Here is a 12,189-nt window from a genome sequence, read left to right as displayed (position 1 = left end):
AGGTCAAAGGAGAACAGAGTGTAGTCTCACAGACGTCAGGAAAGAAAAATAGTGTTCAGGAAGAGAATGCTCAATCGTGTCAAAAGCTAGAGAGTGTTATATCATAGCCATCAAGAGTTTCATAGTGAAACAAAACAGCCTTTGAATTCCAGCTTTGCCCAGTATGGAGAGCAACTTACGCAACCTCTCCAAGCTTCAGTTCCATCCTCTTTTAATTGAGGAAAGGATGCTGTCTCTCTTCCAAGGGCTGAAACGCTTAGTCCTGTCCTGATTATATAAAAAGCACTCAGCAAATATTACCTGCTATTATTAGTTTTAACTATTTTTAATAAAAAGAAGGCTGAAAAGTAACTACTGCATTTTGTAAGTGGGACATGATCTGTCTACCTTTCAAGAGTACATTCAGAGTGGTAAAAGTAGGAAGCTGACTGCGTTGGGTTGAAAAGCATTCGATTGAACCAGATAAGATTGCCATTCTATACATCAAAATCAGTCCATTATCAGCAATGTCATATGATTCAACCTAGTCCATAGTTGAATAGTTGGGGAGATATTAACTGTTCATTATTTTTTAATATAGTCTTGATATAAGGTGACAACTAGTGAGAGATTTGGGGGCTGGGAGAGTTGGTTTTTATTTTGTTTTAAGAGAAACACGTATGCATATTCATAAAAGAATGAGCAGGTGCAAAGGAGGAGAATAAAATTAGATAAGAGGAAATTTTTTAAGTCATTCAAGAAAGCATAGAGTAGCCATCATAAGTGCAAGCTCTCTCACTGTCTAGCTATTGACATTGAAAAAATTACTTAACCCCTCTATTACTCATTTTTCTCATCAATAAAAATAATAGCAACCATCTCATAAGATTATTGTGAGGTCTCAGAATAATACCCAGCACGTATGATAGCTCCCTACTTAATAATACATTATATTTATCATCATTACTACTGCCATTATCAATGTTACCAAGGCCCCATAATCCAACAAGTCGACAGAGGAGACTTTCCAAGCGGGTGAAAACATCAGTTACCTCCATGTTCTATTCAGGAACCACATCCCTGAATAGAACCAAGTATGAAATCCTGCCCTAGAGAGTCTCTTAAATTTCACCACCAGAGGGCCCCATCTTTGAACTTTAAAGGCTTTCCTTCAGCTGTCAGAAGGCCTCAATTAGTTTGAAAATAAGAGAAGGGATATGCTAGTTCCATAAAGATGCCATGACAAATAACACAAACAATGTCTTCAAACAGCAGAAATGTACCCTCTCTGAGTTCTGGAAGCCAGAAGTTCTAAATCAAGGTGCAGGCAGAGCCCTATTTCTGCCAGAGCCTTTGAGGGAAAATCCTTCTTTGCCTCTTCCAGCTTCTGGTAGCTCCAGATATTCCTTCACTTGTGCTCACGTAACCTCAATATCTGTCTCTATTTTCAAATGGTCTTCTCTGTATCTATGTCTCCTCTTCTTTTTCTTATGAGGACACTTGTTACTGGATTTAGAGCCCACTCAGAGGTCATCTCAAGACCCTTAAAGTAGTTACATCTGCAACGATGCGTTTTGCAAATCTTTCATGTTCACAGGTTCTGGAATTATGGACACTACTTTTCATGGGTCATCATTCAAACTACAGAGGATATTTCTTACATCTTTTTCACCTTCTCCACATGAGGGGCACAGGTTTTACCTATCCCTAGAGGTCATGAACTAACCAAATTTATCTCTGATTCTCCGCATTTGCACAATATTAAACCTATTTAGTTTAGTATTAAACTAAACTAGGCATAATTAAAAGGTAAATAAGGACATTTAAATATACAATAAATTGTTCTACTTTGTCTAGAATAAGGCTTGCTATGTGCAGCATTTAATAGTAATTGAATCTTTTACTTTTATTCAATTATACTACAGACACCACTACAGTTTTGGGGGAACAGAAGAAAAGCGATATGAAAATTTTTACAATTCGGAGATGTCTTCTTCGAAAAAATAAACTTTGGTAGTATTTAATATGCATTTATTGCCCTAAAATATATTTTGTTTTGTTTACTCTACATAACACTAATAATATATTCAATGAAAATATGAAACTGCAAATGCTTCATTAATATGTTTTAACATTGACATTGCAAAAGATTTGTATTATGTTACTATTATGACACACAATAATCACAAGGATTATGTGACATTATGGCTTTCCAAAAATAGGTTTCTATTACTCTCATAGACCCAGCAAAGCAAGAACAGACCTAGCAATATATTTGTTGTAATGCTTCCTCAAAAATAGGAAACTTGAGCTGTGTCCCAAATATTCCCATAGTTAAGTCAACTTGAAGCTGTTACCCTCCCAAAAACATCAGTGTCTGTGGGGTGAGTAGCACATTAGACTTAAAGATATGAGATATATTACATATCTATTATAACATTGCATCTGTACAGCTGCATATTATAAGTTTTTTGTTTGTTTTTTTTTTTTTCCTGAGACAGAGTCACATTTTGTCACTCAGGCTGGAGTGCAGTGGCACGATCCCAGCTCACTGCAACCTCCGATTCCTGGGTTCAAGTGATTCTTGAAGTGATTCTCCTGCCTCAGCCTCCTGAGTAGCTGGAACTACAGGCGCCCACCACCATACCCGGCTAATTTTTATATTTTTAGTAAAGACGGAGTTTCGCCATAGTGGCCAGGCTGGTATCTAACTCCTGGCCTCAAGTGATCTGCCTACCTTGGCTTCCCATAGTGCTGGGATTATTATGAACTGGTCTTCATTTTCAAAGATGATATCTCTGAGTAGGCTGGAAGAAACAGTCTGTAATTTCACTTCTGGCTTTCACATGCTACGTCCTCCAACCTACTATCAGCAGAAATGTCCTTGAGTTGTTTTCCTATCAAGAAATTGTGCTGACCCAGACTGCTTCTGTCTCCAGATTTGTCCTGTGACACATGACAAACATTTACAAGGTAGAGATCATGACCAGGGGTGCAGTGTGTGGCTTTCGAGTGGAATGAAGCTAATTGCCCTACACAAAAATAGATCAATGATCTTGTTAGCACAGCACTCTAAGCAAATGTTTTATGCAACAGGTTCAAATTCTGTGTGCACACAAAGAGAGGTGCACACTGTAAAATGCAAGACTGGTGACATCCAAATCAATCTAAAACAAATCCAGTCCACTTTTCATGTACTAGAACCATTAATAACTTTAATTAAGGTAAAGTATCTTAATTAACACAAATAAGCATTTCTATGGTAACAGATGCATATCAAACTCAATATTTGTATTTGTGACATTTGTTTACTTGGATGAAAACAGTAGTCCAGAGAGTTTATGTATGCGTATGAATGTGTGTGTGTGTGTGTGTGTGTGTGTGTGTTTAATTGAATGTGAATATTCAGCAGGTTTATTTATTATTATCCATGTAAATAATACCATTAAACAAAATTGTGTGACAAATAACTTTCTCTTCAAGGTGGATTTTTGAACTTCTAGTTCAGTAGAAAACAAATAAATGAGAGATAACCACATATTCACTAATTTTATAATGCCCACCTTAGAGATGCAGCATGTTCTTTGATGAAGTTCAAAAATAACATTCCAATTTTCAAAAAGGCTGGCAAACATATTGCCTACTAAATCTCAATGGTCCAGCGGCTTCTCCGGCTCAGTAATCCAAACAACATGTCATTCCTAGAGGGCCAGAAATATTGCTATTTGAACACAAAACAATCTGGAAAAAGATGGCTTTCTGCTATGATATATAATAAACCACTGGAACTTTTGTTGACAATCTAAGGTATAAAGGAACTTTCACAATCCAGAATTAAATCTTACAGCACCTACAGATTCTTGTCAACCTGGGTTTTTAAAAATTTGAATCATAGACAGTTGTATGGACATAGTTACACAATCTTGCAGACATCTATTGTATTTATTTGTATTGTATTGTATTGTATTTATATCTCCATGAAGAAGTCAGACTTGCTCTATCCAAACTGATTTTCACAATGCATTATAAGCTTTCCTTCATATTTAGGATATTATATATTCTAGTTGCACAGAATTCTGTGTTACCTAATATATTTGCAGGCTTTTGAAACTATCTTTTGTTTCACATCATTTCTGTTTTGATTTGAATTAATTCCTAACCTTGATGCTGTATTTCTGTTAGCTCATTTGAAAAAAAAAAAAAAAAAAAAAAAAAAGCTGTCATCTAAGTGAGGTGAATTAAAGTAGGTTAAAGAGAGAGAGAACTTTTGTTAACTGAAGGCCCCAAGACAAGAAGCATGATCTGTTCTGTTAAATAATCTCTTTTCATAATAATTTTAACCTATTATTTCAATACTGGCCCATCAGCCTTGTATGGGGCAAAGGAGGGTATTTTTTGGCATGACCAATTAAGGGAATATCTAAAAATACATTTAGCACTGTCAAACTGTTTTTATTTGCTTTCACTGAAGTGTTGCATGATCTGACCTGCTGTCAGGGTAGAAAGCAAAATGCTGGCTTTACAGTTGCACTAAGTTTAGGAATGCAGCATTGGCTGATATGTAATATGGTGCCACCCAGACAGGACCACGCTATTTCACAGCATTCTGAGTCAATTGAGCCTCATGACAGCCACGGTGTCACCTGGCCCAACTGAGAAAATTTTCTTTCTTCTATCCTACCTTCATGACATCCTAAATCTAGAAATAACAGGTCGCTTCATTTGTACTATATTATGAAATCTGTAGTATATTACTGAGAGTTCAGGGTGTGTGTGTGTGGGGGTGTGTGTGTGTGTGTGTAGACATGGTCATACACGTGTACTAAATATCAAAACTATTCAATTACTCAGAATTTTCATTTGTAGTTTGACTGTTATAGTTAAAATGCAACCATATGTGAAGTTTCAAGAGATGTTAATACCAATTACTTCAGGTTTGTTTCAACAAGGTATAGAAAACACTTTGTCACACCTTACAATTTGCTAAGCACCTTCCTATGCACTATCTCAAATCCTCACACCAACGCAGTAAGCAAAAAATCTTATTTTCTTTAATGGCACAAGCTCAGAAACAGATATGAGCTGAAGCCCAGGCACAGAGGACTACTCTAGTCTACACCACAGTAACTTGCACAGGGCAGAAAAGTGTGTGCAGAAATGAGAAGTGGAAAGGATTTATCTTTGTTTCTTTTTTTTTCATTTTCTGCCCACGATTTCTTCACAGGGCACTACCCAGTGATCTCCTGCTGCTTTGTAGGGTTCTCTCAGAGAAAAAAACGTAGGCGTGAGGAACACAAAAGAATGAGATTTTTAACACCCATTCAGAGAAAATAACTTTAATAAGAAATACTTGGTAATTTTGCCATCTTCATGGGAGCCCCATAGAAACAGTATGCTGTTGATATGTTTAGAATTCTCCATAGGAAATGAGCCAGCATGAAAGTATTCGACAGGATATATGTTCAAACAACATCTATTCATTCCAAAGATGGAATTTCAGCTAAAGTTTCACTTACTCATCCATTTACATCATGTTTTACTGCTCTCATCAGGTGAGAGCTCTTCCTTGTTAGACTGAATTCCACTTAATTTGTTACCTCCATTCATAACTGAGAATAAGAGATAATGTGCTCAAATTTCACACATATCTGTCAATTATATTGTACTCTTAGTTTTTCCTTCCAGGTTCTAAGATTCTGCCAATAAATTTTACAAAATGGACAGTTCTCATCCTGGCAGAGCATCTTATTGAGGCTAATAAACAATTACATATCACAATAATACTAAAGAACAGAAGCTTAATTAGTACATGTGCTACTGACTATGCCCCATTTATTAAGTTGAAACTTGATATGGAATCATATTTATACAGTCAGAAAATCACTTGCATACTTTCCTATGGAGGCATGAGATGAATTTCAATAGTATTTATAAAATCTTTTGTGGGCCTCTCTGGAAGAGCTGTTTTGAGGATTAATTGTTGACTCTAAAGTGCTTATGATAACACATGAATGCTAACAAGTGACTGAAACAGGCAGCATAGCCATAAAAATAACGATAAGTTGACATCCTTTAGCTCCACAGTTTAAGGACAGGAGAGTGTGTAACTTCAAAATCAATGAAATAAGACATATAGATACTTGAAAATTAGAAGCTTTGTTGTTAGTGAAGAGATAACTGGGAAAGTAGTAGCTTTATGTATGGCTAGGCGAGTGGCAGTAAAATGTATAGAAAAAAAATGTTAGAACAAAGAGAGACCTAGAGGATTCCTATATAAATAACATTATTTTATGGAGAGGCCAAGTGTCTTAGGCAGAACCCACAGCAACTAAAAAACAGTCAATTCTTTTGACTTTTAGTTTAGTTCTCCTTCCAATAAAACACTGTATCACATCTGCCCCTAGACAAAGTATAAAAGGCACATATTTTTCTTTGCTATTCTTTCTTGCTTAATTTCACCCTCAGCCCAAAACTGCCAGGCACCAGATGTGCTCAAATGCTGACTTAGGGGCCTTTTGTTCATTTCCTCTTTCATCTCAGCTCTTCTCATTCTCAGATCCTCTTGTTCCCAAATCTCACTTTATACTGTACATGCATGTTTCCACCCCATGAAACTTTTTTCTGCCACCCTGAGTTGCCTTTTAGGTATTAACTAATTTATTATTCATCATTAATGGAAAAATCTGCATACTGGAGACATTTTTACTGGATGTTTGCATTTAATAGATTTACTAACCCCAGTAAATTGATTTCTGTGATGACAATGTAGTCCTTGGGATAAGTCAATAACATAGACGTCTTTGGCAAAAGAGTCATTTGGTGAGTCACCAAAAACGAATCTTGCAGCTGAAGGCTACTTGACTACTTCCTATATCCCTCCTAAAGGTGAACAAGATGAGATGAATAAAAAGGTCAGTTTTTCAGAAGGATGAACTGGAAATAGAGTGCCCCTGTCAAATACAACACTTCATTCATGTAGAACATTTCAGAAGCATTGCAAGCAAAACAAAATTAGACAATTTTGCTCTGCTTGGAATTTTCTATTTTGTTTAAATTTTCAAACTTATTGTCATAAATGTTTTACAGTGTTTTCTTACTACCTTCTTACTCTTTGTGTATCTGTGGTTATGTGTCCCCATTTTCATTTCTAATATTTTCCATTCAAGTTTTCCATTTTTAGTTTTAATAAATTTTATCAGTGCTTGTATTAATATTGCTTCAAATACCAAACTTTAACATAATAAGCTTTTTGAATTTTATTAATTTATTTTCTACCTTAATATTTAATGTCTTTTTATTTCCTTTGGATGTATTCCTTTTTTTAGCCTTTGCCTCTGAAGGTGGATATTTATCTCCTTTATCTGACCTCTTTAGTTTTCTAATATCAGTATCCTTAGCTTTTTTTCCCCCTAGGTTCTTCTTTAGCTTCATGCCACAATTTTGATATAATTTTTTATTATAAAGATATAAGCATTTTTTTATTTCCTGTTATTGCTTTTCCTTTGACCCTTAAGTTAAATATAATATTAAAATAACAACTAAGCATGGCCAGTAGGGAAATTATATTACAGTAAATAGCATAACTCCATATATTACCCATTCTTTTCATCAGCATCATTGATGTTTTAAAATTATTTGTTTATCCATCCCTTCATTCATTCATATTTCCCCTATGGAACTATTTTATAATGAGGTCAAGATGTCATTGGTTACCATTTGGAAGAACAATATAAACTGAAAGAAGTTGAAAAACTTTGAATCTTAAACAAACCAGTTTAGACCAAAGAAGAAATAAGGACAAATATGTAATGGCAGAGTCTCATGTTGGCACCATTTTGCATCAGACTTCTTGGATTACTGATATTTACTTCATCTCTTTGACATTGCAACAGTCTGGTAGTGTTCACGAGACATTTAAAAGACCTTTCTAGGTCAGTAGATTTATAGAACCAATGTGGAAACTCCTGTTAAATGCCAGATTTTTGGAAACTTAATCAATCTTTGCTGCAAATAGGTCCAAGTCCCTGAGTGCTGGCTCTAGGGATGTAGAAAAATATCCAAATCATGCTTTAACTATAAAATTTTTTGCTTGAAGGAAATTGAAACTTGAAACTACCCTTTGATATTGCCTGCCATGGAATTTAAATGTAAAAATAAAGCATGAGCAAATTGAGAGACAAACAGAAAGAGAGAGAGAAAGAAATATATAGAGAGATCAACTTCCATTTGCTCTATTTTGTCCTTAGATTGAATCTCACTTATGCATTCACTGCTTCATTCAACAAGAGTAAGTGCCCATTATCACCAGGTACTGTCACATGTATAGCAACGAGACAAGCAGGGAATCTGATCTCACAGAGCTTACCTTCTAGTGAGGGGGTGAGAAACAGTAAACAAATATGAAATGTAGTTATAACTGTTATTTAAAAAAAATGTAGGGCAAGATAATTCAGTGTCTGGGAGCCTACTCTGGAATGGTGATCATAAAACCTCTCAAAGGTGAAAACATTTAAACTGACATATGACTATTAAAAAGAATCAAACTAAGTAAACACTCTATGAAAAAATCATTTCAGTGGGGGAAATAGCTTGGGCAAATTCCACAAGGGAGGAATGAGACTGATGTGTGTTAAGGATATTAAGAAGGCAAGCATACCTGGAATATAGTAAAAAGGAAGAATTATACAAGATAAACTCTGAGAGAGAGTGTAGGCCAGGATCCCTTAGGGCCTCGTGGGCCATGGTGAAGAGTCTGAATTAAATCCAAGATGATGGGAAGCTGCAGAAAGATTTCAAGCAGGGGACTGCCATTTAATCACATCCTCCTCATTATTCCTGCAGGCCCAAGGGCATTGAAGATGTTTGGTCTGTAAATTGCCAAAACACTATCAACCTATCTTTAGTTTGGTACTACATAAAGTTTGGCTCCCAAGGTATAATTTGTAAACTAAATGATATTATTCTTATACTATGACCTGGGGAAAAGGAAATATTCAGTGTATCAATTTCAAGTGCCTGGATATAAGAAGAAAATCTAATGTACTCTAGCTAGAAAGATTACAGTGCATCTTGTAAATATTTCTCCAGTGTATAATTCCCTACTTGGATGAGTTTTTACCTTGAATCAAACTTTATTCTAGCCAAAGGAAAATAGAATCCAAATTATGAATTCTTTCAAAAATAAAGGAAAAATGATATTCTACAAAAAATGCAGAAGCCTGTGCTCTATCATCGTTCTTGCATCCAGAGATCATTGTAGAATGACAGCTTTGCTAACAGGGCATTTCTCGGTAAGGCCATGGTTTGCTGAAATAGAGCTATTAGGAAAACAAATGATTCTCTTTAGCATCTTTGCACTAGCATAAGTTTTATGCAGCTATATCATGCTGTAGCCTTCCATTGATATACAGTGATTCTTCTGAAGTGTTTTAAAGACAAAGCAGTGGCAGAAGTTATCATTCACTTGCAATATTAAAAACCAACTAGAGTCATAAAATATCATAGAAAATATCACCCACCCTGAATTCTCATTTACCAAGGGTCAATAACTGATATTTTGATGCATTTCCCCTCATTCATTAGATTCATTTACCTGATTAAATGTATTCTGTCACTGTATTAAAATGCTTACCTTTCCACATGTCTATGAATTCTAATGTTTTAGATTATTCTTACTTAAAAAAGCAAATTAAGGTACCTCCATGCTCTTTAATAAAGGCAGAAATCATCTCTCAAACTCTATTAAGATTTACTCTAAAATGATTACATGAACATGCTATTTTTAAATAACAGAAATAATTTAAATACTTTCACAACTGGGGAATTTTGGAGAAAGCAAGAGAGGGATGTTAGTTATGATAAAGGTCAGGGTTTATGAAATGGAACAGAAAGGAAAACCTAAATTAAAGCACACTAATTAGCTGTGACCAGCATACATTGTCTCTATTCACACCTCTAACCAAGGCAATGTTCCAGGCAGGCATAGGGATGGGGCAAGATGCTTATAGTGTTTAAGCCAAGTATGGTTTGCCTACAGCTGAGAAGCTTCTCATGGGATATTAGCAAACATTACATGGGCGTGGCAGCTCTTTATATTTGAAAACACCTATAAAAAGAAGAACAGACAAAAGACAGACTTTCTGATTCAGAACTTTTCAGGACGGAGTCCAGGCATCTATCTTTAAGAACACACTAAAGCCATCTTTTTCTAGTCATATCTGAACTTATCCCTCCTTTTTCGAAACATGCTTGTCAAGCAGATTTTTGTTCTTTCTTCTACTCCAGATATTTTATTGTCATAAATGCTTTGCACTATGCCTAGAACACTCAGTTTTGGATTTCTTAAAATCCAAAATCGTTTTGGATTTTCTAAAAATGTTCTCAGAACAAATCTTTCTTTCAATCACAATATTTCAATGATAATTCCCTTAGAACGGGAAGGAAATTTAGAAATAAGAAATATAATTGGACATAAAAGCATATAGATTCTCAACTGTGAAATCTATTTTGTTGTTTTGTTTGTCTTACTTGCTGTTTTTTTGTTTAATCTTACTTAGAGTTTGCATCCAGAAGACTAAAACGTTATTTCCTAATCTAATATTACCTCCTAGGTCGGTGCCGAAGTAATTGTGGTTTTTACTACTATTACTTTCAATGACAAAAACCCAATTACTTTGGCACCAACCTAATAAATGTCAACATTTGCCTTTCTAAGGGATCCCAAAACAATGCTGGACACTATTTTCAGACTCCAAGTTGCAGTGATCTTTTATAGATGATCTTGAAATGGCACTCTAGTTAACCCGCTGATGAGCAGGGTGGTACCAAGCTCCCTTGGCCCTCAACCTTCTGCGTGCTAAGGACTCAGACAGCTTCTAGTTGGCTTCACTCAAACACAGCAGGATCAACTCTACCAAACCATTTCCACTCGTCAGCCAGAAATACATACAATCTTGCACACTTAATTTTAGAATGTAATTCATGGGGCTCTTTCCCAAATCCCTCAGCACAGCATCTGTTCAGAGTTGGCCCATGTGACATAGTCTGACAGTTTTTATTCCTTTCCCAGGAGAATCTCTTAATGATATCAACTTCTCAGTCATCTTTGAACAGTAAGTGCTGTCTCTGATGTCAAGCTTTGGAATTGCTGCATCTAAATATTGTTACCCAACTCTTGATTATGGCTTATATTTTGTAAGACATTCACTCACAAATGTTTATTGAGGGCCTACCATTTGCCTGACACCATACTTATAACTAGGAATAAAAAAATGTAAAACAAGCATGATTTCTGTCCCCAAGAAACTCCAGATGGGAGGGTTGGGGGGAACCAGAGTCAAAAAAGTTTAGGGTGGGAAAGGGAAGGGAGGTCTACTTCTTATCATGGCTTCACACCAGAGGTTTTTCCAGTTCATATGGTTCTACCACTCTTCTAAAGGGATTCAATAATCCAGGCACAGAAAGGAGATTAGAGCCTGTAAGCCCTAATTTCCACGTCAGCGTGCTTTCTACTACATAACTGAAACTAAAATTCATTTGACTAGCATTTAAATAAAAGTTTTCCTACTTTTGTTCTTATTGCAGATATCTTTCAAGGTCCAAGGACATAATATGTGCAAATTTTAAAAAACGACTGTAGGATAGGAGACATACACTTTTTGTTTATGAGTCAGAAAGCTTAGTTACACAGAAGAAAACTACAGAGCACCTGTCCTCTGAGGAGAGTTCCATATTTCACAGATAGTGTTCCATTATTCCTTACAATATTCCTATGATGCATCATGATGAGATTACTTGTATTATGCACAGCACTTTTCCTCCTTGGACCTTGAAGTTGCCTTTTACAGAATCAGACATAAAACAAGGTAATTCTCATAGTGCTCCAGGGAGATGGAAAAATATATTAAAAACCATGGAAAGACCAAATCACTATTGGTGGCTAGGGAAATAAGAGTCACTGAGAGTTAAGGGACTACACAACAGCTCTGGAAAAAAAATTTTTATCCCTACTTTTTAAAGCAACAGACCCTCTTACAACATGTTTATGTATGGCTGTGTTCAGGGAGCATAACTGGAACTGGAAGAGCAGAAGCAGTTAAGGGAAAAGAAAAACCCATATTGATTCAAAGTCTTCAGGAGTCAGGACAAGTGGAGAAGGTGGGACAATGCTCTGTTGCTCTCACTTTTGTTCATTTATAAGTTCATGCATTT

The 12,189-nt window shown here is 35.7% G+C and overlaps 1 long non-coding RNA gene across 1 annotated transcript in view; it reads right to left on the bottom strand.

Moving 5' to 3' along the window:
- The window catches only part of LOC134760359 (uncharacterized), a 335,124-nt gene that overhangs the window by 12,575 nt on the left and 310,360 nt on the right, over positions 1 to 12,189 (bottom strand). Inside the window, exon 6 of the long non-coding RNA XR_010137687.1 lies at positions 3,543 to 3,680. This is a non-coding gene — a long non-coding RNA (uncharacterized LOC134760359). The remainder of the gene's footprint in view (positions 1 to 3,542; positions 3,681 to 12,189) is intronic.

This window comes from Pongo abelii, chromosome 17 (assembly GCF_028885655.2).
Source record: "Pongo abelii isolate AG06213 chromosome 17, NHGRI_mPonAbe1-v2.0_pri, whole genome shotgun sequence".
NCBI lineage: Eukaryota > Metazoa > Chordata > Mammalia > Primates > Hominidae > Pongo > Pongo abelii.
This window is presented reverse-complemented; position numbering and strand designations above follow the sequence as displayed.